This window comes from Heterodontus francisci, chromosome 12 (genome assembly GCF_036365525.1).
Source record: "Heterodontus francisci isolate sHetFra1 chromosome 12, sHetFra1.hap1, whole genome shotgun sequence".
In the NCBI taxonomy this organism is placed as follows: domain Eukaryota; kingdom Metazoa; phylum Chordata; class Chondrichthyes; order Heterodontiformes; family Heterodontidae; genus Heterodontus; species Heterodontus francisci.
The window spans coordinates 58,088,915-58,115,118 of record NC_090382.1 but is presented as its reverse complement, the minus strand read 5'-3'; the positions used below and the strand labels follow the sequence as shown (position 1 = coordinate 58,115,118).

The 26,204-nt window shown below is 43.0% G+C and overlaps 1 protein-coding gene and 1 long non-coding RNA gene across 10 annotated transcripts in view; one reads left to right on the top strand and one right to left on the bottom strand.

Moving 5' to 3' along the window:
- LOC137375878 (uncharacterized) overlaps positions 1-20,796 on the bottom strand; it is a 44,644-nt gene extending 23,848 nt beyond the window's left edge. The window contains exons 1-2 of the long non-coding RNA XR_010976081.1: positions 17,289-20,796; positions 5,834-6,010 (exon numbers count right to left, since the gene is read on the bottom strand). This is a non-coding gene — a long non-coding RNA (uncharacterized lncRNA). The remainder of the gene's footprint in view (positions 1-5,833; positions 6,011-17,288) is intronic.
- Positions 1-26,204, top strand: part of rnf44 (ring finger protein 44) — a 189,516-nt gene that overhangs the window by 68,411 nt on the left and 94,901 nt on the right. The window contains exon 1 of one of the 9 annotated variants that reach the window (XM_068043490.1): positions 22,639-23,256. The exons of 7 other annotated variants lie outside the window; for them this stretch is intronic. The gene's annotated coding sequence lies outside the window, so the exon portion shown is untranslated. Of the gene's footprint in view, positions 1-22,638; positions 23,257-26,204 lie in introns of those variants that run through there. One more of the 9 variants, XM_068043492.1, reaches the window with a different exon arrangement.

Below are 26,204 nucleotides of genomic sequence, written 5' to 3'. Positions count from 1 at the left end.
CCCTGTCTGCCTTCTCAGGTGGATGTAAAAGATTCCATTACACTATTTGATGAACAGCAAAAACAAAATTTGTAATGTACACCATTTATATACACTACCTAAAAACCTGCTACAATGGAAGCCACAAAGTCCTCAGGTGAACAAAATAATGCCTTTTTTGTTGCAGTAGAATACTGTAGATTGCTGTCAAATACTGTAGAATGCACATAAATTAATTGGTATCTGAGCAAATATTTCCTTTAAATTAATAATCCTCCAGCTGTGCACTGAGAACTCTAATGTGCCAAAAATATGAAATTTAATGGATGACTTTGAAAATAGCAGAATAAAAAAACTCATCAAATGAAAATATGTGACAGTCCAAAGCTCAACAACATGAAATAATCACCACAGCACTCAATTTAGCTTTTCAGACATGTGCTGGTCTCCTTGTCACTGCAGTATCCCTTACTCTTGAAATTTTAATGTATTAATTTTTTTAGATAGTTTGAAATGTCACTTTCTGACTGAGTAAAGACTTTAGATGTTATTTGAAATTATTTCTGGCATTTCCGATTGCTGTGTGTGGAGTAACAGTGAGACATCATGGTCGACGTGGCTTTACTTCAGCCACAAAAATGTTACCTTCACTATGGACCACTTTGGTTCACAATGACTGATAAGTAGATCTCCAAACTTAAATGTAATTCTAGTCACTACTTTCTCTCACGTGCATATCCAAGTACTTTTTAAATGTTATGAGGATTTCTGCCTCTACCGCCCTTTCAGGCAGTGAGTTCTAGATTCCCACCATCCTCTGGGTGAAAACATTTCCCCTCTATCCCTTCTAAATCTCCTAATTCTTATCCTAAATCTATGCCCTCTGGTTATGGACCCCTCAAGCAAGTAGAATAGGGCCTTCCTATCCACTCTATCTGGACCCCTCAATTTTATACATTTTAATTATATCTCCCCTCAGCCTCCTCTGTTCCAAAGAAAACAACCCTAGCGTATCCAATGTTTCCTCATTACTAAAATTCTCCAGTCCAGGCAACATCCTCGTAAATATCCTCCGTACCTTCTCTCATACAATTACATCTTTCCGATAGTGCGGTGATTGGAACTGCAAGCGGTACTCCAGCTCTGACCTAACCAGTGTTTTACACAGTTCCAGCATAACCTCCATGTTGTTATATTTCATGCCTTGGCTAATGAAGGCAAGTATCCAGTGTGCCTTCTTAACCACCTTATCTACCTGTCCAGCTACCTACAGGAATCTGTGGACATGCACTCCAAGGTCCCTCTGTTCTTCTACACTTCTCAGTAGCCTACTATGTATTGTGTATTCCCTTGCCTTGTTAGCCTTCCTCAAATGCAGTACCTCAGACCTCTCTGGATTGAACTCTGTTTGCCACTGTCCTACCTATCTGCCTAGTCCATTGATATCTTCCTGCAGTCTACGGGCTGAATTTTACCAGCCCCTCAACATTGTGGTGGGGAGGCCCATAAAATGATAGCAGGAGTGGCCCTCCATGACCCACGACGTCGAGAAGGCCCCGCCGGATAATGGCAGCAAGGCCTTGGTGTGGCACCCCGCGCTTAGCGGTGCGGCCTTCATTAAAATTTGGAAATTACAAAAATTAACATGCAAATGAATTTACTTGCCGCCGCCAGCCGTCCCACGCTGATTTTATGGCCGCCAATCGCAACTTGTGCTCCTTTGGAACCCCGTATGTAGTTCCGAAGCGAGAAACTGGTGGGGAGGGGGAGGACTAAAATTATCAGGGCAGTGGGGAGGAGCGGGAAAACCTTGTTTATTGGCTGTGGGGATGGTGGGAAGGGGGTGAAGGCAAAAGTGACGTGGTTGGGGGGAAAGTTTGCGATGTCAATAAAGTTTATTCAGGGTCAATGGCCCTAAAATAGACATTGCGAGAGTGGGTTGAAAGAGCCTCCAGGTTTCAATAAAATTTTTAAATGAGGTGTAAACGAATTCCCCTTTAAATATTAAAATTTCATCTAAGGGCATCAAAGCCCTTTAAAAATGGCGCCGGCACCTGTACGGTGGCGCCATTCGCCATTGCCGGGGACGTCTGCATAAAATGTACTACCTTCCTCTATGTCATCGGGGGGCAGACGCTCTGCCCCTCCATTTAAATGAGCCACCATGCGTAATATTGGTGGGGGAGGGGGGCTCGGCGGCGGCGCTTCCATGTCGGAAGGCCGCCAACTTCAGAGCGCACCGCTACAGCGCGCTGATAAAATTCAGCCCTACAGCTTTCTTCTTAATTTTTAACCATATGGCCAATTTTTGTATCTGTAAACTTCTTAATCATACCCCCTAAATTCAAGTCCAAATCATTTAGATATACCCCAAAAAGCAAGGGACCTAGTACTGAGCCCTGTGGAATCCCATTGGAAACAGCTTAGTAACAAAAACACCCATTGACCATTACACTTTGCTTCCTGCCTCTGTACCAGTTTTGGATGAAACTTGCCTTGTATCCCATGGGCTTTTACTTCCATGACCAGTCTGCCATGTGGGACCTGATCAAAAACCTTGCTAAAATCCATATTGTCTGCATAAAATGTACTACCTTCCTCAACCCTCCTTGTTACTGCCTCAAAAAATACGGTCCTGTTAATCAGACACTACCTACCCTTAACAATTCCATGCTGTCTTTGATTAATCTGTGTCTTTCTAAATTAAGATTTATCCTGTCCCTCAGAATTTTTTTCCACCGAAGTTCGGCTGTCTGGTCTGTAATTACTCAATCTCCCCCTTTCGCCCTTTTTATACAATGGTACAAGGTTAGCTGTCCTCCAGCCCTTTGGCACCACACCCATAGCCAGAGGGGATTGGAAAATGATGGTCAGAGCTTCTGCTATTTCTTCTGTTGTTCCTCTTAATAAGCTAGGATAGATTTCGTTCAGGCCTAAGCGTTTATCCACTTTCCAAGATGTTAAACTCCTTAATACTTCCTCACTCACAATGTTAATTCCATCTAATATTTCACCCTCTTCTTCCCTGATTGCAATGCCTGCATCATCCCTCTCTTGTGAAAACAAGCACAAAGTAATCATGAAAAACCATACCAACATCCTCCACCTCCACACACAGTTTACCATTATGTTCCCTAATCGGCGCTACTCTTTCTTTAGTTATCCTATTGCTCTTTAGGGGTATTTATTTAAAAAACTTTAGATTTTCTTCATTTTACTTGCCAATATTTTTTCATGGCCTTTCTTTGCTTTCCAATTTCCTTATTTATTTCGCCCCCTACACTTTTATACTTCTCTAGGTTTTCAACAGTATTGAGCCCTAGGTATCTGTCATAAACTTTATTTTTTTCTTTAACCTCTCCTTTAAGCTCCTTAACATCCAGGGGGCTCTGGATTTATTAGTCCCACTCTCTTTCTTTAAGGGAACATACTTGCTCTGAACCCTCACAATCTCTTCCTTGAATGCCTCCCACTGATCTGACAACGATTTACCTTCAAGTATCTGTTTCTAGTCCACTTTAGCTTAATCACATCTCAGCTCAGTAAAATTAGCTTTTCCTCAATTGACAACCTTTATTCCTAGTCTATCTTTGTCCTTTTCCATAACTACCCTAAATCTAACTGAATTATGATTACTTCCACCAAAGTGCTCCCCAGCTGATATTCCTTCCACCTGCCCAGTTTCATTCCCTAAGTCCAGAACAGCCCCTGCTCTTTTTGGTCTTGCTATGTACTGGCTAAAAATGTTCTCCTGAATGCATTTTAAGAATTCTGTTCACTCCGAGCCTTTCACACTAATTCTATCCCAGTTAATTTTAGGGTAGGGTAATTCCCCCACTATTACTGCCCTTTTTTAAAATTCATTCATGGGGTGTAGACGTCACTGGCCAGGCCAGCATTTATTGCCCATCCCTAATTGCCCTTGAAAAGGTGGTGGTGAGCTGCCTTCTTGAACCGCTGCAGTCCATTTGGGGTAGGTACACCCACAGTGCTGTTAGGAAGGGAGTTCCAGGATTTTGACCCAGCGACAGTGAAGGAACGGCGATATAGTTCCAAGTCAGGATGGTGTGTGACTTGGACGAGAACTTGCAGGTGGTGGTGTTCCCATGTATTTGCTGCCCTTGTCCTTCTAGTTGTAGAGGTCGCGGATTTGGAAGGTGCTGTCGAAGGAGCCTTGGTGCATTGCTGCAGTGCATCTTGTAGATGGTGCACACTGCTGCCAATGTGCGTCAGTGGTGGAGGGAGTGAATGTTTGTAGATGGGGTGCCAATCAAGCGGGCTGCTTTGTCCTAGATGGTGTCAAGCTTCTTGAGTGTTGTTGGAGCTGCACCCGTCCAGGCAAGTGCAAAGTATTCCGTGACACTCCTGACTTGTGTCTTGTAGATGGTGGACAGGCTTTGGGGAGTCAGGAGGTGAGTTACTCGCCTCAGGATTCCAAGCCTCTGACCTGCTTTTGTAGCCACGGTATTTATATGGCTACTCCAGTTCAGTTTCTGGTCAATGGTAGCCCCTAGAATGTTGATAGTGGGGGATTCAGCAATGGTAATGCCATTGAATGTCAAGGGGAGATGGTTAGATTCTCTCTTTTTGCACTTCTCCAAGGCTCCCCGATGAATATGCTCTTCTATCTCCCTCTGACTGGGGGTCTATAGTATACTCCCAGTTGTGTGTTTGCCCCTTTTTTGTTTTTCACTTCCTCCCATATGGCCTCATTTGATGATGTTTCTACCATATCACCCTTCCTCGCAGCTCTAATTGTTCCTTTAATCAAATTGCGATTTTCCTCCCCCCCCCCCCCCCCGCTTTATTATCCTTCTCTCTATCTCATCTGAAAAGCCTGTAACCAGGAATTTTGAGCTGCCATTCTTGCCGCCGTTCAGCCATGTCTTAGTCATAGCTATAATATGTCCCATTTGTCAATCTGAACTCATCTGCTTTGTTCCCTAGACTTCTTGTGTTAAAGTATATACCATTTAACACTGCCAAAATCCCTTGTTATCTATTTTCTAGCCTTTGTTTCCTTTGCTTTTCAAACACGCTTACTAATTTTTTGCCTTTTTCCTATTTCTTCCTATTTCTGTACTCATTAGCACATGGCACCAGCAGTAAGCCAGACATTACTATCTTTGAGGTACTGCTTTTCCATCTTTCCTAGCTCCCTAAACTCTGTCTGCAGTACCTCATCCTTCTTTCTGTCTGTTTCATTGGTGCCAATATGGACCACAACCTCTGGCTGTTCACTCTCCCCCCCCCCCCCCCCCCACCCCCTCAGAATATCCTGTAGCTGCTCAGTGATATCCTTGACCCGGCACCAGTGAAGGAAACATACCATCCTGGAGACATGTCTACAGCTGCAGTAGTGCCTATTTGTTCCCCTACCACTACTGCTGTTCCACTATTCTTTCTCCTCCACTCCCTCCCCCACCATGCAGCTGAGCCACCCATGCTGCTGTGGACTAGGCTGTGCCTGCACTCCCCAGAGGAACCATTGAATACTGGTTGGAGAGCAAGACTCCTGCACTATTTGCCAAGTCTTCCATGACTGCCTGACAGTCACCCATTCCCTCTCTGCCTGCACACCCTTGAGCTGTGGGGTGACCGCATCCAGAAATGTGCTATCCACGAAACACGCTACCTCGCAAATGCACCTTAGTGACTCGCCGCCGCTCAGGTTCCGAAAGCCAGAGCTTGGGCTGCTCTAGCTGGCAAGACTTCCTGCACGTGTGGTTGTCCAGGCCACGATAAGCATCCAGGATTTCCCCATGGCACAGGATGTGCATTCCATGGGGCTGCAGTGCCCTGCCATGCACTTATTTTCTAGACTATTAATTAGAAACACATACCAGCTACTCACCAATCGGCTCCTTCCCTGGTTGTCACATCACCAAAGCTGTTTTGCAGATGTTGTGATTTCACTGGAGGCTCTCTCGCCCATTTTAACTCCTTGGTCGCTGTGCTCAGTCTCCACCAAATTCTGTCGCCGCTGCTGCCGGTTAGCCTCTTTTGCAGACTCTTCCAGAGAAATTTTAACCTGTAAGGGTGCACAGGTGTCAGTTTGTGCTGTGTGGGAGGTTAAAACATCAGAAAATGCCGGTGGGTTGGGAAGCCAGCAGGAAACTGCTGACCTCAACATTTATTTTGAGTGCATTCGTGAACGCAGGGGAAACCCCCATGGGACTGGTAGGTGTGCTGTTAACACATGCTGAAAGCCAATTTACTGCATCTTTCAGCTTTAACTGCCAGTACATGTGTTTCCTGGGCTTGCTGGAACTCGCTAGGTTGAACAAGGGGAGAGGACAGCGGGAACTGACTGCACAATTGACAGGCTGGAAAGCCTTTAAATTCAGAGATGTGACAGCTGTTTCTTGGCCTCGGTGAAAGGCTTTTGCTCATGGGATTTGTTCTGAGAGTATGTTTTCACTGCTTTGGAGGTGATTTCAGAGACTTTGGAGGTCATTTCTGCTACCTTGGAATATTTTGACTTTGATCTACCCTTCCCTGCTGTCAGCCTTCAGATCAGCATGAGAGCAGCTTGTGAAGCTCTACCTTGGACCTCAGATGAGGAACAAACCGAGCAGCACTGGCAAGAGCAGCAGTAGCCTTCTCCTCAACCACCTGCCATTCCACAGGACAGAAGAGATGAACATAGAGCTCCAACACAGGATATACAGGCAGAGAATTAGCTTTCTGGACATGACTGAGCAACAGTGCCTCAGAAGGCTTAGGGTATGCATCAGGTGGTTGCTGATATTTTCAGCCTCCTGGAAGAAGACCTCCTTCCCAGTGAACCCAGTGGGCATGGATTGCCTGTGGCAGTCAAGTCCAACATAGCCATGAATTTGTTTCCCTCCGCTCTTTCCAGCAATTTTCTGGTGGTGTCTGTAGAATCTCACACAATCTACTGTACACAAGGGTATCTCCCAGGTGACATGCCACGTTTGCCAGGGCAGCCACTAGCATCTACTTCACTGTTGATGAGGCCAGTCGAATGTGAGAGCTTTGCTTTTTCAGCTTGATGAGTGAGTCACATGTGGCAATCAAGGTGTCCTCAGATCAACCAATGGTGTCCATCAATGGAAAGTGATTCCGCACCATTAATGTTCATCTGGCATGTAACCACCAATAGATTATCATGCCTATTTATGTAAGATATCCAAGAAGCTGCCATGATGCTTTCATTCTGCATTAGTCAAGTCGCACCTCCAAGCAGAGTCGGCGGTTGGCTCCTTGAAGTCAATGGCTATCCTCTAAGGACATGGTTGATGACACCTGTGAACAGCCCTACCACTGACACCCAGGAAGTGTACAATAGAAGCTACATGAGCATAAGAGTGGTTATTGAGTTAGCCATTGGGATGCTGAAGATGTGATTCAGGTGCTTGGACAGATCTGGGGATGCCCTTCAGTATGCGCCAGCAAGGGTTTCCAGGATGATCGCGGTCTGCTGTGCCTTGCACAACATAGCACAGAAGAGAGAACTAGAGCTGCAGGAGGAGGAAGGTGAGGACCACTCTGTATTCACAGAGGAGGAGGAGTCTTATTTAGCTGCCAGGGATGTCTGAATGGATTCTTCAGCTAATCTGAGGCAGTGCAGCCATCTCGCACACCAATTCTGAACCCACTGTGCCCCAGCCTTCAGCATAAGGCATTCCCACAGTCAACAATCCATCCCTCTCACTGCTCATCTACTATTTTCATCTTCCTCAAAGCTGATGGCCATTTGGCAGGTGACAGACAACAATGGGGATAACTGGGCAATGGAACTTTGAAATAAAGTTTATGATGCATAAACATTGAACATAGAATTGACAATTTAATAGTGTTAAACGCCCAAGTGATTATCCTTGTGTGACTACAATTTCTTTCTTTTTTTTCCTATTACTCCTATGTGGTGCTACCCATGTGGATTCAGCAGAGCTAGAGGCTGACTGCTTGTTCCCCTGTTCTGACTGCTCAGTTGCTTGTGGCTGTCATCCTCTGTGTTTTGTAGCCCGTAAGGGCCCCACCAAAGACTGCCCACCTGCATGTTAATTGTATATTAATTGTGTTTAATTGTATGCAGATGGTGGGCATTAATTGGGGTTTCACTTGAGTACATATAAAGAGATACCGAAATTGCTGTGGTTGAGTTAGGAGGTATATGCTTGTAATGTTTAACTCCTGTAAGACTGTAAAACTTCAAACAGAAAACTACAATCCTAGTAACCATTACGAGAAATGGTAGAAAGCAAGTGTAAATTGTCAGGGTATGATTACCCTCTGATGTTCGGAGTCTGAACCATATGACCAGTGAAAGTATGAAGTGGATGTGTGCTGACAAAGAGGAAACAAGGAATGGTCTTGACATTGTCACTTCCTACAAAAAGTAAAATCAGAAATAAAGTATTTTGTGAGATGGATGCTCGTCAGTTGGATAGTGATGAATGTTTGGATCTTCTATTAAAGTTCCTGGATGAAATTTACAAGAAAGATGATCATCAAGTGCTTATGAGGCATGTTCAGACTTTGATAGATTTCGGAAAACAGATGATTATTCAATGGAGTAAGATATCATGGTATCATGGACTTTAACAGATTGTGCTACAATCAGGTGAGGAGGGGTCACGAGGCTTTCCTCTTATCCTTCCTCTTATTTGACTGCAACAGGATTTATTCCTTTTAAACAGTGGATGCACTTACCACTTCAGTGAGTGACCTTTTATCTTTGTTGTGATCGTAAAAGAACCAATCGGACAGGTTTTCTTGTGTTTAAACAAGAAAGGTGTGTTCATTACACTTAAAAGTCTAAATCCAATCTAAATAAAAAAATAATAAAATTACACTACACTTTCATGCATGAGAATCACACACAGAAGAATGATAACACAAATAGATTACAGACTGATGAGGAATAGATTTGTGTTGGATAAGAGTCCAGAACAAATAAAAATAATACAGTCTGTGGTGACTGGTGACTTTAGTGGTCTTCCGGTTGAATTCGTGGTTCTGATGTTCTGCGATGGTAGTTGAGCAGAGGGCTTCCTTCTCCGTGTCTTCGTCTTCGATCTAGCAGCCCGATGCTAGACTTCACACGTTTAGCAGATCTGGCTATTACAGCCGAATACAGAATTGGAACAGTAATAATTGGCAGATGATTCCCAGGAATGCCCAAGAAACAGTTAATAGGTGCTTTAGGTGTGACTCTTAAGTATCATTATGTGATGAACTGCCCAAAGTGGAGAGGCAGGGTCCTCGAAATGACAGATGACAAAGAGAATTCTAGGCAGAAGATAAAGATAATGATGAATTCGAACAAACTGTACTGGTCACAAGAGGTTTTAGTCCTGTGATTAATCTGTTAGTCGTGGACTTGTTCAACTGTGCTGTGCTAGTGCTTGCAGTTAGACAGTATGTGGAATAGATTGGCTAAAATGTTATCTAGATTCACTAAATATTGATGATCGATGTAAGGTTAAGAAGTATATAAATACGACTTGCTTTAGGTTTGGTGATAACACATGGAGTCAGTAGAGTTGTAATTCCATGTAAGATAGCTGGAGTAAGGTGCTTTATCAGTACTAATGCAGTAGGCCTTCTGGACGGAGCGAGCCCTTCTGGCCTTTTGCACAGATTAATCTCTGGCTTGTCTGTTTGTCCAAGGGAAATTCACAGCTTTCTCAGAGATGGACAGTCAGTCACATGACTGTGTATTCTCTGGTACCTTCCAATGAGATTCAAGTTTAGGAATTTCAATCTCTCACGCCTCATGGTGTCAATGTTCACCCCTTGAGGGGTTTGCCCTTTCAGTGTTAAATGTCCCAGGATGGCTTTGAATGTCTTGCTAATGAAATCAATCTCAGGCAGTTAAATCAATAGGGCAAGCCATTATTTTGGGTACAGGCTAATCAGACATGTGTCTGCACTTTGATACCTTGGAATGTGCAAGGTTTTCGAATGCAAATGATGGCAGCCATTTTTAGATGTAGCAAAGTCTTTGGTCGGGATTTTACCCTAGGCGGACGGGAGCCATCCACCGAATGAAAAGTCGGTGGCAAACCCGCTTCCGCCTGGCCTGCAGATCCAACCGTATTTTGCGGGTCCCCGGGCTTTAATTAGTCTGAGGCGGGACTTCCACCCACTTGAGGTAGGAAGTCCCGCCTAATAGAGCTGCTGGCCAATCAGTGTCCCAGCAGCATCACCGGGAGTGGTGGCCACTGCTGGGACTACACCCAGCACTACGAAGATGATGTCGGGGAACCCCTGAAAGGAGGTACGTTTTTGTTGCTTCGCCGGGGTGATTGGTCAGGCCCTAGCGAGGCAAGGGTGGTTGAATGTGGGTGACGGGGGGCATGTTGGGGCATTGGGGCTGTCCCTCCTTCGGACACTCTGTGCCCAATCATGAGGGCCCCCCCCGGGTCGTCAGAAAGCCGCCTGCTTTTGTCAGGTGACTTTTCTCGGATCTAAGATGCCCGCTTGCCACGTGGAAAATCCCCGTGGAGGCACACAAAGGCCTTTAAGTGGCCATTAACTGTCGGACCATTTTTCGTCACCGCTGCTCTGCATAAAGCCTCCCGCTCCATTTTATGCCATCCACCACCCCCCCCACCTCCTCCACCACCATCCCACTCTTTTGGGGGGGGGGATGTAAAATTCAGCCCTTTGTAAAGGTTGTGTGTAATGTTCCAGCTTTCCTTTTTTTGTAGGTTTAATATAAGTTTCAAACCGATGAATTAAAAATCCTCATTTGGCATAGCATGTTTTCCTGACAATTGTATATAAGATTGAGGAAATTTATTTAGAGAGCCCTAGTTCCATGCTAGTGTTTAAATTGTTGGATTGTGCTAAGGTGTCGCCTATGGACAGGTTCCTGGTTCTAACTGGTGTTCGGTTCTCGCAGAGAGACTCCCTGTTGGATCAGATGTCTGCTGCCTTGAAAAAATTCCTGGAGAAACAGTCATTTCCTGCAGCCTTGGTGAAACAACTGGTGACAAAAAGAATAGAGGACTCAATAATTGCCAGATTTTGAAATGGTCCAGATCCTGCAGGCAGGCCTCAGTACAATGGAAGGGTTACAGACAAGCAGAATGAAGATGAAACCTTTAGCAGATCTGGCTATTACAGCAGAATACAGAATTGGAACAGTAATAATAGGCGAATGATTCCCAAGAATCAGTTAATAGATGCTTCAGGTGTAACTCTTAAGTTTCCTTATGTGATGAACTGCCCAAAGCAGAGGGGGAAAAGGGTCCTTGAAATGACAGATGACAAAGAAAATTCTAGGCAGAAGATAAAGATAATGATGAATTCGAACAAATTGTCCTGGTCACAAGGGGTTTTAATCCTGCGAGTAATCTGTTAGTTGCGGACTCGTTCAACTGTGCTGTGCTAGTGTTTGCAGTTGGTTAAAATGTTATCTAGATTCACTAAGTAGTGATGATCGATGTAAGGTTAAGGAGTATATAAGTATGACTTGCTTTAGGTTTGGTGATAACACATGGGGTCAGTATAGTTGTAATTCCATGTAAAGTAGCTGGAGTAAGGCGCTTTATTAGTACTAATGTAGTCTCTAGTCAAATATCTGTGCTGTTGAGTAAACATTCTATGAAAAAGGCACAAATGAAACTTGACATGGAACATGTCAACATTACATGGAACATTATTTTTGGAAAGTCAGTGGATCTTCAGTTTACCCAATCAGGACATTATTGCATCCACTTAACAAAACCTGATGTTTCTCATCAGAGTGTTAGACAAGTATTAATGGCATCAGGGGATAAGAATCAGAGAGGAAAAAAAGGAAATTTGTCTTAAAGTTACATAGACAGTTTGCTCACCCTACTGGTCAGAGGTTAAAACCCTGCTAAAAATGCTGGTGTGGTTGATAAAGACCATATGTGGCTAATATTGGAGATTAGTGAAAAGTGTGAAATCTGTTTAAAAAGTATTAGAGGATGCCGCCACATCCTATTGTAAGCCTTCCAATGGCAAGTGAGTTTGAGGAGGTAGTTACCATGGATCTAAAGGTTTGGGACAAAGAAAAATGTTTTCATTCTACGTTTTGTTGATCTGGCAACCAGATTTAGTCTTTCTACAATAATACTTGGTAAGGACAAAATAGTGATTATCTACAAAATCATGGAAAAATGGTTAGGGACTGGACTTGGGGCACCGGCTAAGCTTGAATGATAATGCAGGAGAATTTGACAATGATGAGTTCAAAGACACGTGTGAAAACATGAACATTATGGTCATGAATACAGCAGCTGTATGTCCTTTCAGCAATGGGCTCTATGAAAGGAATCTTGCAGTGATCAATGCAATACTGCATAAAATCTTAGCTGATGTACAGAGAGATTTGGGTGTTCAGGTCCACTGTTCCCTGAAGGTGGCAACGCAGGTCAATAGAGTGGTCAAGAAGGCATACGGCATGCTTTCCTTCATAGGACGGGGTATTGAGTACAAGGGTTGGCAGGTCATGTTACAGTTGTATAAGACTTTGGTTCGGCCACATTTGGAATACTGCGTGCAGTTCTGGTCGCCACATTACCAAAAGGATGTAGATGCTTTGGAGAGGGTGCAGAGGAGGTTCACCAGGATGTTGCCTGGTATGGAGGGCGCTAGCTATGAAGAGAGGTTGTGTAGATTAGGATTATTTTCATTAGAAAGACGGAGGTTGAGGGGGGACCTGATTGAGGTGTACAAAATCATGAGAGGTATAGACAGGGTGGATAGCAAGAAGCTTTTTCCCAGAGTGGGGGATTCAATTACTAGGGGTCACGAGTTCAAAGTGAGAGGGGAAAAGTTTAGGGGGGATATGTGTGGAAAGTTCTTTACACAGAGGGTGGTGGGTGCCTGGAACGCGTTGCCAGCGGAGGTGGTAGACGCGGGCACGATAGCGTCTTTTAAGATGTATCTAGACAGATACATGAATGGGCAGGAAGCAAAGAGATACAGACCCTTAGAAAATAGGCGACATGTTTAGATAGAGGATCTGGATCGGCGCAGGCTTGGATGGCCGAAGGGCCTGTTCCTGTGCTGTCATTTTCTTTGTTCTTTGTATAACCAGACTGCAAGTTGGCAACTGCCTTGGCATGGGCAGTTCCTGCAAAGAATTCACTCCAGGTGGTTGGAGGATATAGTCCCTATCAATTAGTCTATGGGTGAAATCCCAAATTGCCTTCTGTGCTGTACGAGCCGTCCTGCTCTGGAAGGTACTACAAGTAGTTCTATTTTTCTGCACATTTGGATACTTTACATGCAGGTAGACAGGCTTTCATCAAGTCTGAGGTCTTGGAGAAAATTCGGAGAGCCCTGAGGCATCATATAAGACCATTTGAGACAGAATTTAGTTCAGGAGATTTGGTGTATTATAAAAAAGAGGGTCATAGTGAATGGAAAGGCCCTGGTAAGTTAATAGGTTGTGATGGTAAGACAGTACTTATCAAACATAGCAATCAAACTGTTCAGGTTCAATCCTCATGATTAATTCCAAACTCTCAGACCCTGAGCGCCTGATAGAAGTAAACGAGGCACTTTGTACCTAAAATGCTCGTGTGTTTTGTGATGAAGGTCCTGAGGAACAAAGTACGGTAAATCAAGAGCTGTATAGTGGTAATGTGATTGATTGTGATGCACAGGACAGCGCTATCACATCCAAAGGCCAATTGTCCAGTGTGTGTATTCAGGTGACATATATTCCAGAAGGGTCAAGTGAATGGAAGGATGTGACGAATGTGGGATGTGCAGGAAAAGCTACTGGCAAGTTTAAATATTGGTTGAATGTTCAGGAGAAGAAGCGAAGTCCATGGACTGGCAGAATGAGGTGAAAGAGTAAGAAAGTGCAGTGCAAGTTTTGGTAGCGGGTTTGGAAGTGACTCTTGTGTCAGAAAACAAGTGCGTACCGAAGAAAGAGCCACCAATAGTGTGAGAGGGAAGACTTAAAAGTAGTCATCCCAATAGACATAAAAGTGCAAATAGAGGCCGTAGCTTCAATAGACAATGAAATAAAGACCACATAAAGATCACGTAACAGAATTAGAAGCAGAAGTCATCATGAATGTGAACCTTTGGTGGCTGCGAATAAAGTTGAGGATAAACTAAGAAAGGCAAAAGAAAGGGACTTAGATAGTTGGAGAGAGTTTGGAGTTTTTTCTGAGGTATCAGATAAGCGGTAACCAGTTTTGTCACCAGGTGGATTTGTAACCGAAAAGTCCTTGCAGATGGGACCTACAAAGCTAAAGCGAGGCTAGTTTTTTTAAGAGCAACTGGGTGATACGGATGTTAAAGTAAAGTAATTTGAAAATATTTTTAGCTCCTTTGGCCACATGTTCATGGGAGTGTCAATCAATAAACATAAAAGCTGCATTTCTGCAGGGTGACACTTTTCAGAGAGGTGTTTCTGAAAACACCCAAAAGAGGCAGCAGATGCAGAACGGAAACTATGGAAACTAAACAAATGCTTCTGTGGCCTGAATGATTCTTCCAGGGTGTGGTATTTTTCAGTGAGATCTGTTTTGCTGAAAGTAGGTTGTGCTCAACTAAAAGCAGATCCCACAATGTTTTATTGGTATCATAAAGGGAAACTTTCAGGTATCATCTTGATGCCTAATGATGATTTATTATGGGCTGCTACTGTGGAACTTGAGAAATCTGTTATTAATCAGATTAGAGTAGAATTTAAAATTGGGAGCCAGGCTTGTGGGGCTTTTAAATATATTGGTTCAATATTAAAACACATTAGATTTGGAATAACTTTAAATCAACAATCCTATTTAGAGAGTGTCACTCCCATCCTGGTTAAACATGCTAGAAAGATGATGTTATATACAGAGGAGTCAGAGCAATTGCCAAGTTTGATTGGTCAGTTGAACTGGTTGGGCATTCAAACGAGACAAAATGCTAGTTTTGTTGTGTTGGAGTTAAGTATGAAACACCCTAGAATGTTTTAGGGGTAAATAAAACATTAAATCTGGAGAAATGCGCACTCAACTTCCCATCCTTAGGCGACCCAAAAAACATGAAGCTAGTCATTTTTTGTAATGCTTCATATGCTAATCTTCCTGATGGGTATTCTACTGCAGCTAGTTTCATAATATTTCTTATTGGTGAAAATGGGAGATGTTGTCTTAAGCTTGGAAAGCGAAGAAAATAAAGAGTTGTTAAAAGTACTTTAGCTGCTGAAACACTGGCTCTTGTGGAGACAGTGGATATGGGATTCAATTTGTCAAATATTTTAAGTGAGATTCTGTACAATGGGCATACCGAAGATAGTATGCCCATTGAATGTTATGTAGATAATCGTTCATTGTGGGATAACGTACACTTTACAAAAAGTGTGAGTGAGAAAAGGTTACGGATTTACCTTACTGGCTTGAAACAAATGGATAGTAAAGTAAATGGATAGATGCAAGTCATCAACTGTTGGATTGTTTTACAAAAATAAATGCATATATGAAAAAAATAGTTAGAGGTCCGAGAGGAAGGGCCTCTCGCAATGTAATGCTTTGTACAGAATATGGAGGTTTTTAATTTGACTTGTTTTGAAATTTTGGTTGTGCATATTAACTAATTTTTATTTAAAGAGGAAGAAGGGAATCTGTTAATTGTACATTAATTGTGTTTAATTGTATGCAGGTGGTGGGCATTAACTGGGGTTTCACTTGAGCACATATAAAGAGACACTTACTGAAACTGTGGTGTGATTGAGTTAGGAGGTGTATGCTTGTAATGTTTAACTATGTACATAAATGTAAGACTGAGTAATGATTGGCTCTGGTACTATCCTTCACCAACTGGCTGTCCAAGTTATAACACTGCACCAGGGACAGACTCAGTCATCGGGATAGGAGTCGGCATGTGGGACTCTGACTGGGAGCTGGGAAAGGGGAGTGGGAGCACTTTGAACAGAGTCCCCACTTCCATGTCCCCTTTCTCCATCTTCCCTGTCATGGCCCACCTGCCCTTCCTTGCTAGCCAAGTGTTGGAGAGTATTTTGCTGCACTTCAGTGAGGTGCTGAATGGCCAAGGTGAGGCTTTCCTCCATCCTATTTAAGCTGTCAGACTGAGTGTGCAAGCCATTGGTGAGGGTCAACATGCACTGGGCTGCCTGCCACATCTGATGCTTCATGCAGGTAGCCACTCTTTCCATGGAGGCAGACATTAGCACCAAGGCCTAAGACATCGTGGCATTCATGGTGGAGTCAGACTCGTCTAATCTCTCTCCAGTCATGTGCAGTCCCACTCATATTTTCTGCTATTCTCCAGAATAGTCCTCTTCGTCAATAACCCTGGAGTGTCAGCATCTGTGTCCAGCTGAGCATAGCTTGGAGGATCCTGCGCCCTCCGACAGGGACTCTTCACAGCTATCTCTGTCTCTAACATCAGCTCCTGCTCACCTGTGATGTTTGTTTCACCATGTGACAGCCCAATTACCTGTCTTGGAAACCCTACCAAGGTGTGTTTAACTGAGTTGATGGAGGGTGCGTATGAGTTGTACGAGTGCTTCCTCAGGTTGCGTGACCTCCTCTGAGATGTCTTCACGATCCCCCGGCACCAGTTGCTGAAGGACGTTTGCAGGACCTATGGGAGATGAATGAACGCAAACTGACAAGGTGATATGGTTCTCATTCTTCATTGTACAGATCATCATTTTTCATTACTTCCTGACATTAAGTCAACATGTATGCCATGTGGATGTCTGAAATCTCATTCTGTCATCAACTATCTGGGAGACCCCATCTCTTCATCGCCAATGGCCATGCATGCCAAGACTCTACTTTTCTCCAGTAGGTCCTCCTCGACAGTGGTCAGGGTCGCAATGACTGGAGCATCTGGCCCAGTTCTCTGCCTCTGCCTGGTGTTCTGCACTCTTTGCACTGACAAGGAGAGAAAGAAAGTTATAAGTGTGAGAAATCGAATGTGTTGAGAGGATGGAAGGACACATTTGTGGAGGGTCACTGTAAGGGATGGATTTGACTTGGCAATGAGGGAAAATGTCAGTGGTGGTTGGTTAGATGGATTGCGAGGAGATGCCTTGAGAGAGAGCAATGGGTGCACCAGCGAGGTGTGTTGGTCTGAAGCATGCGGTGCAGGAGAACCCTGGCTAAGTTAGAGTGAGGGGGTTGGCACTTCAATGTGCCATACCACTCACCTTCCCTGCCCTGATGAGGTAATTGAACCCCTCACAGCACTGTATTTAGTAACGAGGCACCACACTTATGCTATTATAAAAAGTGCTGGAAATACTCAGCAGATCTGGCAGCATCTGTGGAGAGAAAAACAGAGTTAACATTGCAGGTCCGTGACCTTTCATCAGAACTTATGTTGCTCACCTAATCTGTCACTTCCAGTCACGGCTACTTGGTCTCTGAGGCCGGCTTCTTCCTCCCATCCACTGGGAACAGAATCTTTTTGCGGGTCCTTACAGCCCGCAGCATGATGTCCAGGGCTGCATCAGGGAACCGTGGGGCAGCCTTCCCTTGTGAGACTCCATCACTCAAGTAGCTGGTTCTCTTGACAGTTGTACAGAGAATCCATTCAAACCCTTGCAGGATCCCTTTAAATAGCGAAGCTTCAACAGTCATGGTGTGGGATGTCATCATGCCCGCCCACTCCAATAGATCGGGAAACCCGGAAGCGGAATGCTAATGCTGTGGTTCAGTTGAAGAGTCAATGGAAAATCCACTCCTCCAGACTTGTGAGTTCCCGATCCACAGTCAGCCTCCTCTGCTGCGAGCAGGTTTGACCGTGAAAATTCCCCTCTTTGTGTCTTCCTCATAGCTTACTTTCCCACCTAGCTTTGTATCATCAGCAAACCTGGATACATTACACTTGATCCCTTCATTTATGTCTTTAATATAGATTGTAAAGAGCTGAGACCTCATGACTGTTCTTGCACCACTCCACTATTAACAGCCTGCCAACCTGAAAATGACCTATTTATTACTACTCTGTTTTCTGTCCTTGAACCAATCCTCTATCTATGCTACTATATTACCCCGCAGCCCCATGAGCCCTTATTTTGAGCACCAACCTTTCATGTGGCACCTTATTGAATGCCTTTGGGAAAATCCAAATATACTACATCCACTGGTTCTGCTTTATCTACCTGCTAGTTACATCCTCAAAAACCACTAATAGATTTGTCAAATTATTAGTCAAAATTATTTCCCTTTCATAAAACTATGCTGACTCTGTCTTATCATATGATTTTCTTAGTGTCCAGAATTTTCCTGAAGTATGCCAGGCTTGCTGTAGTTCCCTGTTTTCTCTCTCCCTGCTTTGTTGAATAGCTGTGTTAGATTTGTTACCTTCCAATCCACTGGGACCGTTCCAAAATTCCCTAGATTCTGTAAGATCGCAACTAGTGCATCCACTATTTCTGTAGCCACCTCTTTTAGAACCTAGGATCTAGGTCATCAGATCTTGGGATTTTGTTGGCTTTTGGTCCCATTAATTTCTCCTGTACTTTTTGTTACTGATAATTACTTTAAGCTCCTCAATCTCATTGGACCCTCGGTTCACTATTATTTCTAGTATGTTTTGTGTGTCTTCTACTGTGAAGAGAGACCCAAAATATTATTTAACATATCTGCCAGTTCCTCATTTCCCCACTTTAATTTCTACTGTCTCAGTCTCTAAGGGACCCATGTTTAATTTTGCTACTCCCTTCCAGTTTACATAATTGTAGAATCCCTTTACAATCTGTTTTTATATTTCTTGCTAGTTCATTTTATTTTCTCCCTCCATCAATTTTTGATCACCCTTTACTGGTTTCTAAAACTCTTCCAATCCTCAGGTACTACTCTCTTTGCAATCTTCTAAATAAGCCTGTTCTTTTAGTCTAATACTTTCCTTAATGTCTTTAATTACACACAGATGGATCACTTTTCCCTTGGAGTTTATTTCTCAGTGAAATATATACTTGTTGAGAATTATGAAATATCTCTTCAAATGTTCTCCATTGCTTATCTACCATCATACTTATTAATCTGATTTTCCCATCTGCCTTAGGTGACTTGCTTCCTCATATCTATGTAATTGGTTTTCTTTAAGCTTATTACAGTAGTTTTGGACTTGTAAACGTCATTTGAACTCTGTGGAATTCCATCGTATTGTGATCACTCTTTCCCAGTGGATCTATTACACTGAGGTTACTCGTTAACCCTGTCTCATTACACAAGACAAGATCTAAAACGGCCTCTTCCGTGGTTGGTTCCGCTAGGCAGTGTTCCAGGAAACTGTCTCAAATGAACTCGTCCTCCAAACTACTTTTGCCAATTTAATTTGTCCAGTCTATATGAAGATTAAATTTCTCTTCCATTATTGCATTATCTTTGTTACAAACTCCTCTTATTCCTTGATTAAGGGGGGGGGGGGGGGTGTGATTAGATAGATTGCTCTTACGGAGAGCTGGCATGGGCTCAATGAGCCAAATGGCCGCCTCCTGTGCTGTATCCATTCTATGATTGTAATACTCTGTCCAACAGTATAGCTAGTTAGGGGGCCAATAAACTACTCCCACCAGTATTTTCTTCCACATGTTATTTCTTATCTACACCCATACTGATTCTACTTCCTGCTGTTCAAAACTAAGTTGCTTCTTCACTGCTGTCCTTACATCATCCTTTATTATCAGGGCTACTCCACCCCTCCTTTCCCATTTTGTTTGTCTTTTCAAAATGTCAAGTACCCTGGAATATTTAGTTCCCAACTTTAGTTACCATGCAGCCAAGCCTCTGTGCCATTACTTTGTCTACCTTGTTATGAATACTCTGTGTACTCAGATAAAGCAAGTTTAATTTTAATCTTTTACCATCGTTTCCTGATTTGACCATATTCACTGATGCACTATTACTGTTAAGCTCTTTGTCCTTCCTGTTATACTCTGCTTATCATTACCCAAATTGCTACATTACTGTATGGCCTTGAATCTTCTTTTTAGATTTATAAATATCCCTTCTGTCCCCCATCACTACCCCTCTGCCAATTCCCCTTTATTAAGCCCACAGCTCCCCTCTGTGCCTCTCTTGGCATTTTCTGAAGATCCCATCAAGGCACCTCGCTGCCTCCTTATGACCAGACACCCCAGATGCCTGGTGCTCCTCTCTTGCCAACCTTGCCACCCAGCATGCCTGCTGGGGCTACTTCTGGCAATCTCTTTCCCACCACAATGCTCTTCGACTCTCCAAGCAGATCAACAATCACAGCCCTCTCCACAATTCCTCCCCTCCTGTGTCCATTCACCCACAAACAAGGCCTTTACCATCCAAGATCTTATTGTAGATGATTGCATTGACATCCTGGCTTTTACTAAAATGTGATTTATGGGTGATACATAACCCCTTACCAAATCCTCCTGCCAGGCAATACTTTCCACCATTGTCTGCCCACCACCCCCAACCGCCACAATGATATTGTGGCTCTTATTGCCAAGTCACACCTTGAACTTTCCCCCTTCTCCATTGGCACATTCTCTTCCTTTCACTACCTCACCTTGTTCCAACCAGTTAATCTGTTCTTTAAAATCAACATTATCTGCAGATCCCCACCCATGATATTCTGCCCCCGCACTCCTTCAGCTTCTGCACTGAGTGGCAACTCATTTTTTTAAATTTCAATCTGCATCTCAGCTTCTCCTGTCCCCTCTCCTCTGAATTCACTACTTTCATGTCCTTCCAAAGTTCTCCCCCCAATTAAAAGCATGCCAACCAGTATTAATGATGCACCCTTGACCTTGCCATCACCCATAGCTTCTCTAATAATAAAAGCAAAATACTGCGGATGCTGGAAATCTGAAACAAAAACAAGAAATGCTGGATTCACTCAGCAGGTCTGGCAGCATCTGTGGAAAGAGAAGCAGAGTTAACGTTTCGGGTCAGTGACCCTTCTTCGGATTTGTCAGTTCCGAAGAAGGGTCACTGACCCGAAACCATAGCTTCTCTGTTGGCCCCGATCACTTCTGAAGCCATCTCCAACAAGCTCCTTACATCTCTCACCATCCACATTGCTCAAACTGCTTCTAACCCAACTTCCTACTGCGCCCAATTCTAGAAAAGCACACTTCTCCCAAGTTATTTGCAACAGCACTTTCACATTTTGAACTGCCTTGGCTGTGGTCCTCCATTTGACATGAAACTTCTGTTGATTCAGTCATCTACTCCATCACCTCCAACTATAATGCCCTTCTCACCAGAAAAATGCTTGCTCTCTTCCATCCTGACCATTCCCACTGGTATTGTTCCCTCATTCCCAATCCACACAGCTGTGTTGTATATCTGACATACAATTAACTATTCATCACCTGATCTGGTTAGACCACATCAAGCATCATCTGGCCTCACTCGCCCTTACCATTCTTAGGTGAGCCACTGTTTCCTCCAGGAAATGTTAGGAAGACCGAAGCTATCATCTTTAATCTCTGCCATAAACTTCATCCCCCATCCCACTGATTCCCATTTGTATCCTTCTCCCAAACGCTGTAGTTTGTCTGATTTCTGACTGCTTGTGCACTGCCCCCCACCCCTACTATTGATTCACGATTGGCAAGAATGCCTTCAGCTACATAAGCCCTATGCTTTGGAATTCCCTCTCACCAATTCACCACCCTTTCCTCCTTTGAGACCCTCCTTAAAACACATCTCTTTGACCAAGCTGTTGGTCACACAATATATCTGTCTCCTTATTTGGCTCATCTGTTTTTTGATTACATATCTGTGAAGCATCTTGGGACTTTTTTTCTACATTTAAGGTGTATATATAAATGCAAGTTATTTGCATCTGACCATCTGGATACAGTGGAGTTGTAATTCTGATTCCAGACTGCATTATATGATTGACAACATGTAATGATTATTTTTCATGAATTGTAATTTTCAAATCCACTGAGAACTACTTTAATTCCAAAATGGGATTGTAAAGCAGCTGAAAGCAAAATGCAGTTTTCTTCCTTTGTGTGCTTTCGCCAGTATAAATAGCCCAATTTCCACTGTCCTCAGTGACGACATAGACTCAGATTATCTGGGTGGAGCAGACTGTCACCGGATCTGCTGCTCTCTCCTGCTTCACTGAACGCATTGTGGTGGTTCCCATGAATAGAACCAACTCAGCATTTAAAATAAACTGTAAACTGAGCTTTAAAGAAGCACACTTTGGATGTGGTCCTTTCGAGAAATAAATACTATTTGCTCTCTTTTGGCATCAGGTCTTGTGCTCCAGGTATCTAAAAATTTTGGCCCACTTTAGCACGGTTAACTCTTTCATGGCTTCCATCATAAAAGCCTGGTGGCATTCAATTGCATCATGGCATGTTGATCACTGGGAGTCGACTCCGGTGCCTTCCAATGGGTCCAAGGAGAATGGCATATGAAGGTCCTACTCCAAAAACCACTAAAAACAAACCCCCTAATGTCATAGCACCTACAAATATAATCCAGCAATGTGAGTGCCCCACTGGGCATCCACAGACGGCGATGTAATCGTCTCAGTTGCTCATTACACTGTGTTGTCTTGTTGCACGAAGCAACAAAATGTGACCTACGTCATGCACGTCAGTCCGGGCCAGCTGATTGGGTTTATTTTTAAAGAGTCATTATTGTAGTTCACTTTCGCTGCTATAACCCCCCTCCCAGCCTTTTAAAGGGGAATAAAGAGCAAAATTCAATACAAAGAAAAGTGAGCGAGTCTTTATGATAACGCCAACTCCTTCAGCTTGCCTTGTCTCACACAAGTGACTCTTCAGTGCATTATATCTATAGATATAAATTCTTCAATAACTCCTTTAGTAAGGTGGAGCTGATGCATGGTAGTCGATATTGCCTGCGATCTGCACTCTCTCTCTGGAGCTTCTTGCCTGCGATCTGGGCTCAGCTGTCAATCAGCAGCGTTGTTTGTCGTAACCACTTTCAACGCGAGCAGTCCAGTGAAAGCTGCATGTCGGGGGTAAGGCGAAGCTCTGTCAGCGGCTCCAGCTTGTGCCATCCGGAGCAATGTCCAGCAGGAGTGGCTCGCTGACTCTGCTAACCACTTCATGCAGGGACTGAGGGGCCGCCTTGCAAAGAAAGATCTGCGAAAGAACCGCATTGGTGAAAATCGAGCACGATTACTTACCTATTTATGTTTGGTGACGCCCCTGGACGGTTCCATTTTGAGCCTTGGAGGACCAGCAGGGAAAAAAAAACGAGAGAAAGAAAGAGAGCTCTTAGATAATAGGAAAGCACTGAATATGTAGTGAGAGGTGAAGGAGGATGAAGTGGGCAAGATCAGCGATTAAAGTGATGTCAGATTAAAAATCTAAATCAGGTATACGAGAATGTTTTTTTCAAGGCTTTGCACAGTGTTGCGCATATTTCGAATAGCAATCTTTGGGCGTATGTTTGCATTGAAGGAAGGTTGCAGCAAGCCAGCTTTGCTCCGATTGCATGCGAGTCTCTAGCCTTGGCTGGCTTTTGTTTGTGCTTTTTTTTCGTCAACTGCCGTCAGATCACAGCCCCCGCCTTGTTTTTTGTTGGTGCTGTCTTATATTTTTATTTCCTTATTTTCCCCCCTTTCCTTTCAGTGGTTGTTTGGGCTACGCGGCGACTTAGCGCGTCGGGTTTTTTTTGTATTTATTGGGATTATTGCATGGTCAATGCTCAAATCGTTTGCATTTGTTTTTGGATCATGTTTAGGCCTGATTTGTAACTACATTTTTGGCTGCATTGGGAGGAATGCAAAGGCCCTGGGCCTGCGAGCTGTTTGATGTACAGTAATTACAGATGAGCAAGAGTGACGGATTTTAGTGACCCAACAAAGGTTTAGCGCACTGTTTGGCCATTTATTTATTTATTTTTCTCGGGAGGGTGTGTTTCCTCATCCACCAAGATGTAAAATATTAATTTAAAGAAAACTATTTGTGTAACTTAACTAGTGATTTTAAAAGAAACGCAAGGCACCTTAAGATTTAAGGTATGATAGGCTTTGCAGTGAGATTCTTTCTGTAGCCTTCAGGTTTTCACTGCTGCTGTTTGGATTCGGTGGGATTTCAGAAACTTTTAACAGCCCAGATGGAAAGCAGAATCCTACTTTTCCATTGGCAGTTTTAGCCTGGATTGTTGCCTTTATTGTCTACGTTGCAAACTCAAGATTGTAATCCTCAGTCTGGCTCAAATTTTACACGACTTTTTTCTCCACTAAGAACATGTTATGTAGTAAATATTGGCCTTTAACATAGAATGCTATTGTTTCGACTTTTTATTTTTTTTAAAACCTCTGCATGTTTTGTTATCCAACAGTTGGGACAAGATTATACCTATCGCTTGTGCCCCAAAGGGCACTTGCCTCTTAAATGTATTGACCATGTTTAAATTATGATTTTGTATGATTAAAATAAAATTGGGTTAAAATTCAACAAGCAGTCTATACTTAGGTAGGCAGTTCATGATGTTCAATATACAAAAGAGACCCTATTTATTATTCACTATTCACAAACATTATCCACATCCTGCTTTTTTAAAAATGTCGTCGATCGTCACCTTCCTCATTCCTTTTATCCAGCGACTTCAATTGTGCATTGCCCTGGTTCTTGTGTGGTGTGAACTGGTCACCTGTTCTCTGAGGTGGCAACAGAACTCTGTCTTAGGTGTATCTCTTCTGTGTTGCTGTTTGGAGAAGGGGTGGGGTGGGGGATAGAAGAGACATTAATTTGGCAAGAAGTGCACTGGCCATGTATCATCTCTGCAGGGACCGTGTCTATTTGTATTACATACTCACTGTTTTGCAGGGTCTCATTGCTTCCTCTTACAAAACAGCTAACTAAATGCAACTCAAGTTAGAAGTTTTGAGTTTAATTTGTGACAAAGCTTTGTTGGATCTGAATGTATTGCATTAATTTTTGTGGGTTTGTGGCCTTTAGGAATAAGACTGGATTGATTTTAAAATTCCCATGGGTATTTGTTTATTTAGATGTAGAATCCTGTTCTGCAAGTAATACGAGTTTTGTTATACAACACTGAGAATGCTGGATCTTTATGATTTGCAGTGTAAACCATGGTCTGAAGCAAAGAATCTCAGTGCATACTTGTGATGTAGGGGTTGAAGGAATATGGCACTGCATGATCATTTCTAATTATCCTTTTACTTACATCATCAATATTGGCAAGAGTAGCATTTTTTTTTAATGAAATGGACTATTGAATAAGACCAGCAGTGAGTTTTATAAATGTGAGCTTAACTCAGTTGATATCGCTGTCACCTCTGAATATGAAGGTTAAGGGTCTCAGTCCCATTCTAGAACATGAGCATGTAATCTAGGCTGGCTCTTTAATGCAGGTCTGAAGGAGTGCTGCATTGTCAAAGGCGTCATTTTTTTGATGAGATGTGAAATTGAGGGTCTGTGTGCCTGTTCCAGTGATTGAAGTGCACACAGCAAACCCAATGACATTTGAAGAAGATTGGGAGTTTTCTCGGTGTCAATACCAACATTTCTCCATCAACCAACACCAGCAGAACAGATGAACCAGTCAGTCATCTAATTTGCTGTGCGCAAGTTGGATGCTGTGCTTGCCTACATAACAACAAATACGTTTTTTCAGCTTGAGTCACTGTTATGGAGTGCCTTGAGATGTCCTGAGATGCTCTATAAATTCAGACGTTTACTTAATAGTTCAGTTTCATTGCACAATTTGAGCATGAAAAACGATCAAATCATTCCCTTGAAACTCACCAGCAGCTTTCTATTTTCTATACCTGGTGCACTTTGTCTATTTTCGTTGCAGCAAAAGTTTATCCCAGGGCTAAACTTGCTGGTGACAATTTTCACAGTCATATTTTAAAATGACAGCACACTGTGTTGAATGATCACTTAAAAGTCCATACTCCATGCTCCACTCTGGATGACTTTTAAACCCAGCCTAAATGTCTGATCTACTCATTGTACAATAAACAACATAACCACCAAAGTGCATTCTGCTTTTATTTCACATGTGTGATATGTTTATTTAATCCATTTGCCACGTTTCACCGTGTTTGAAATGTCCCTTTCCACACTTGTAAATTAAACCAATAGTTTTCCATCATTAGTGTAGTGTGCTATATTTCCTTTATTGCATCTGTGTTTTTGGTTAAAAAAAATTCCTTCCACTCACTTTTTCTAGACTCCCTTTGAATTTGCAGGGAGTTATCTAAACAATTCTGCATAGGCGATGGAGTCAGGATTTTTTTGTCAAGTGAGCATCTGTCAGTATTAAAAACTTTTTCCCATAAATGTGATC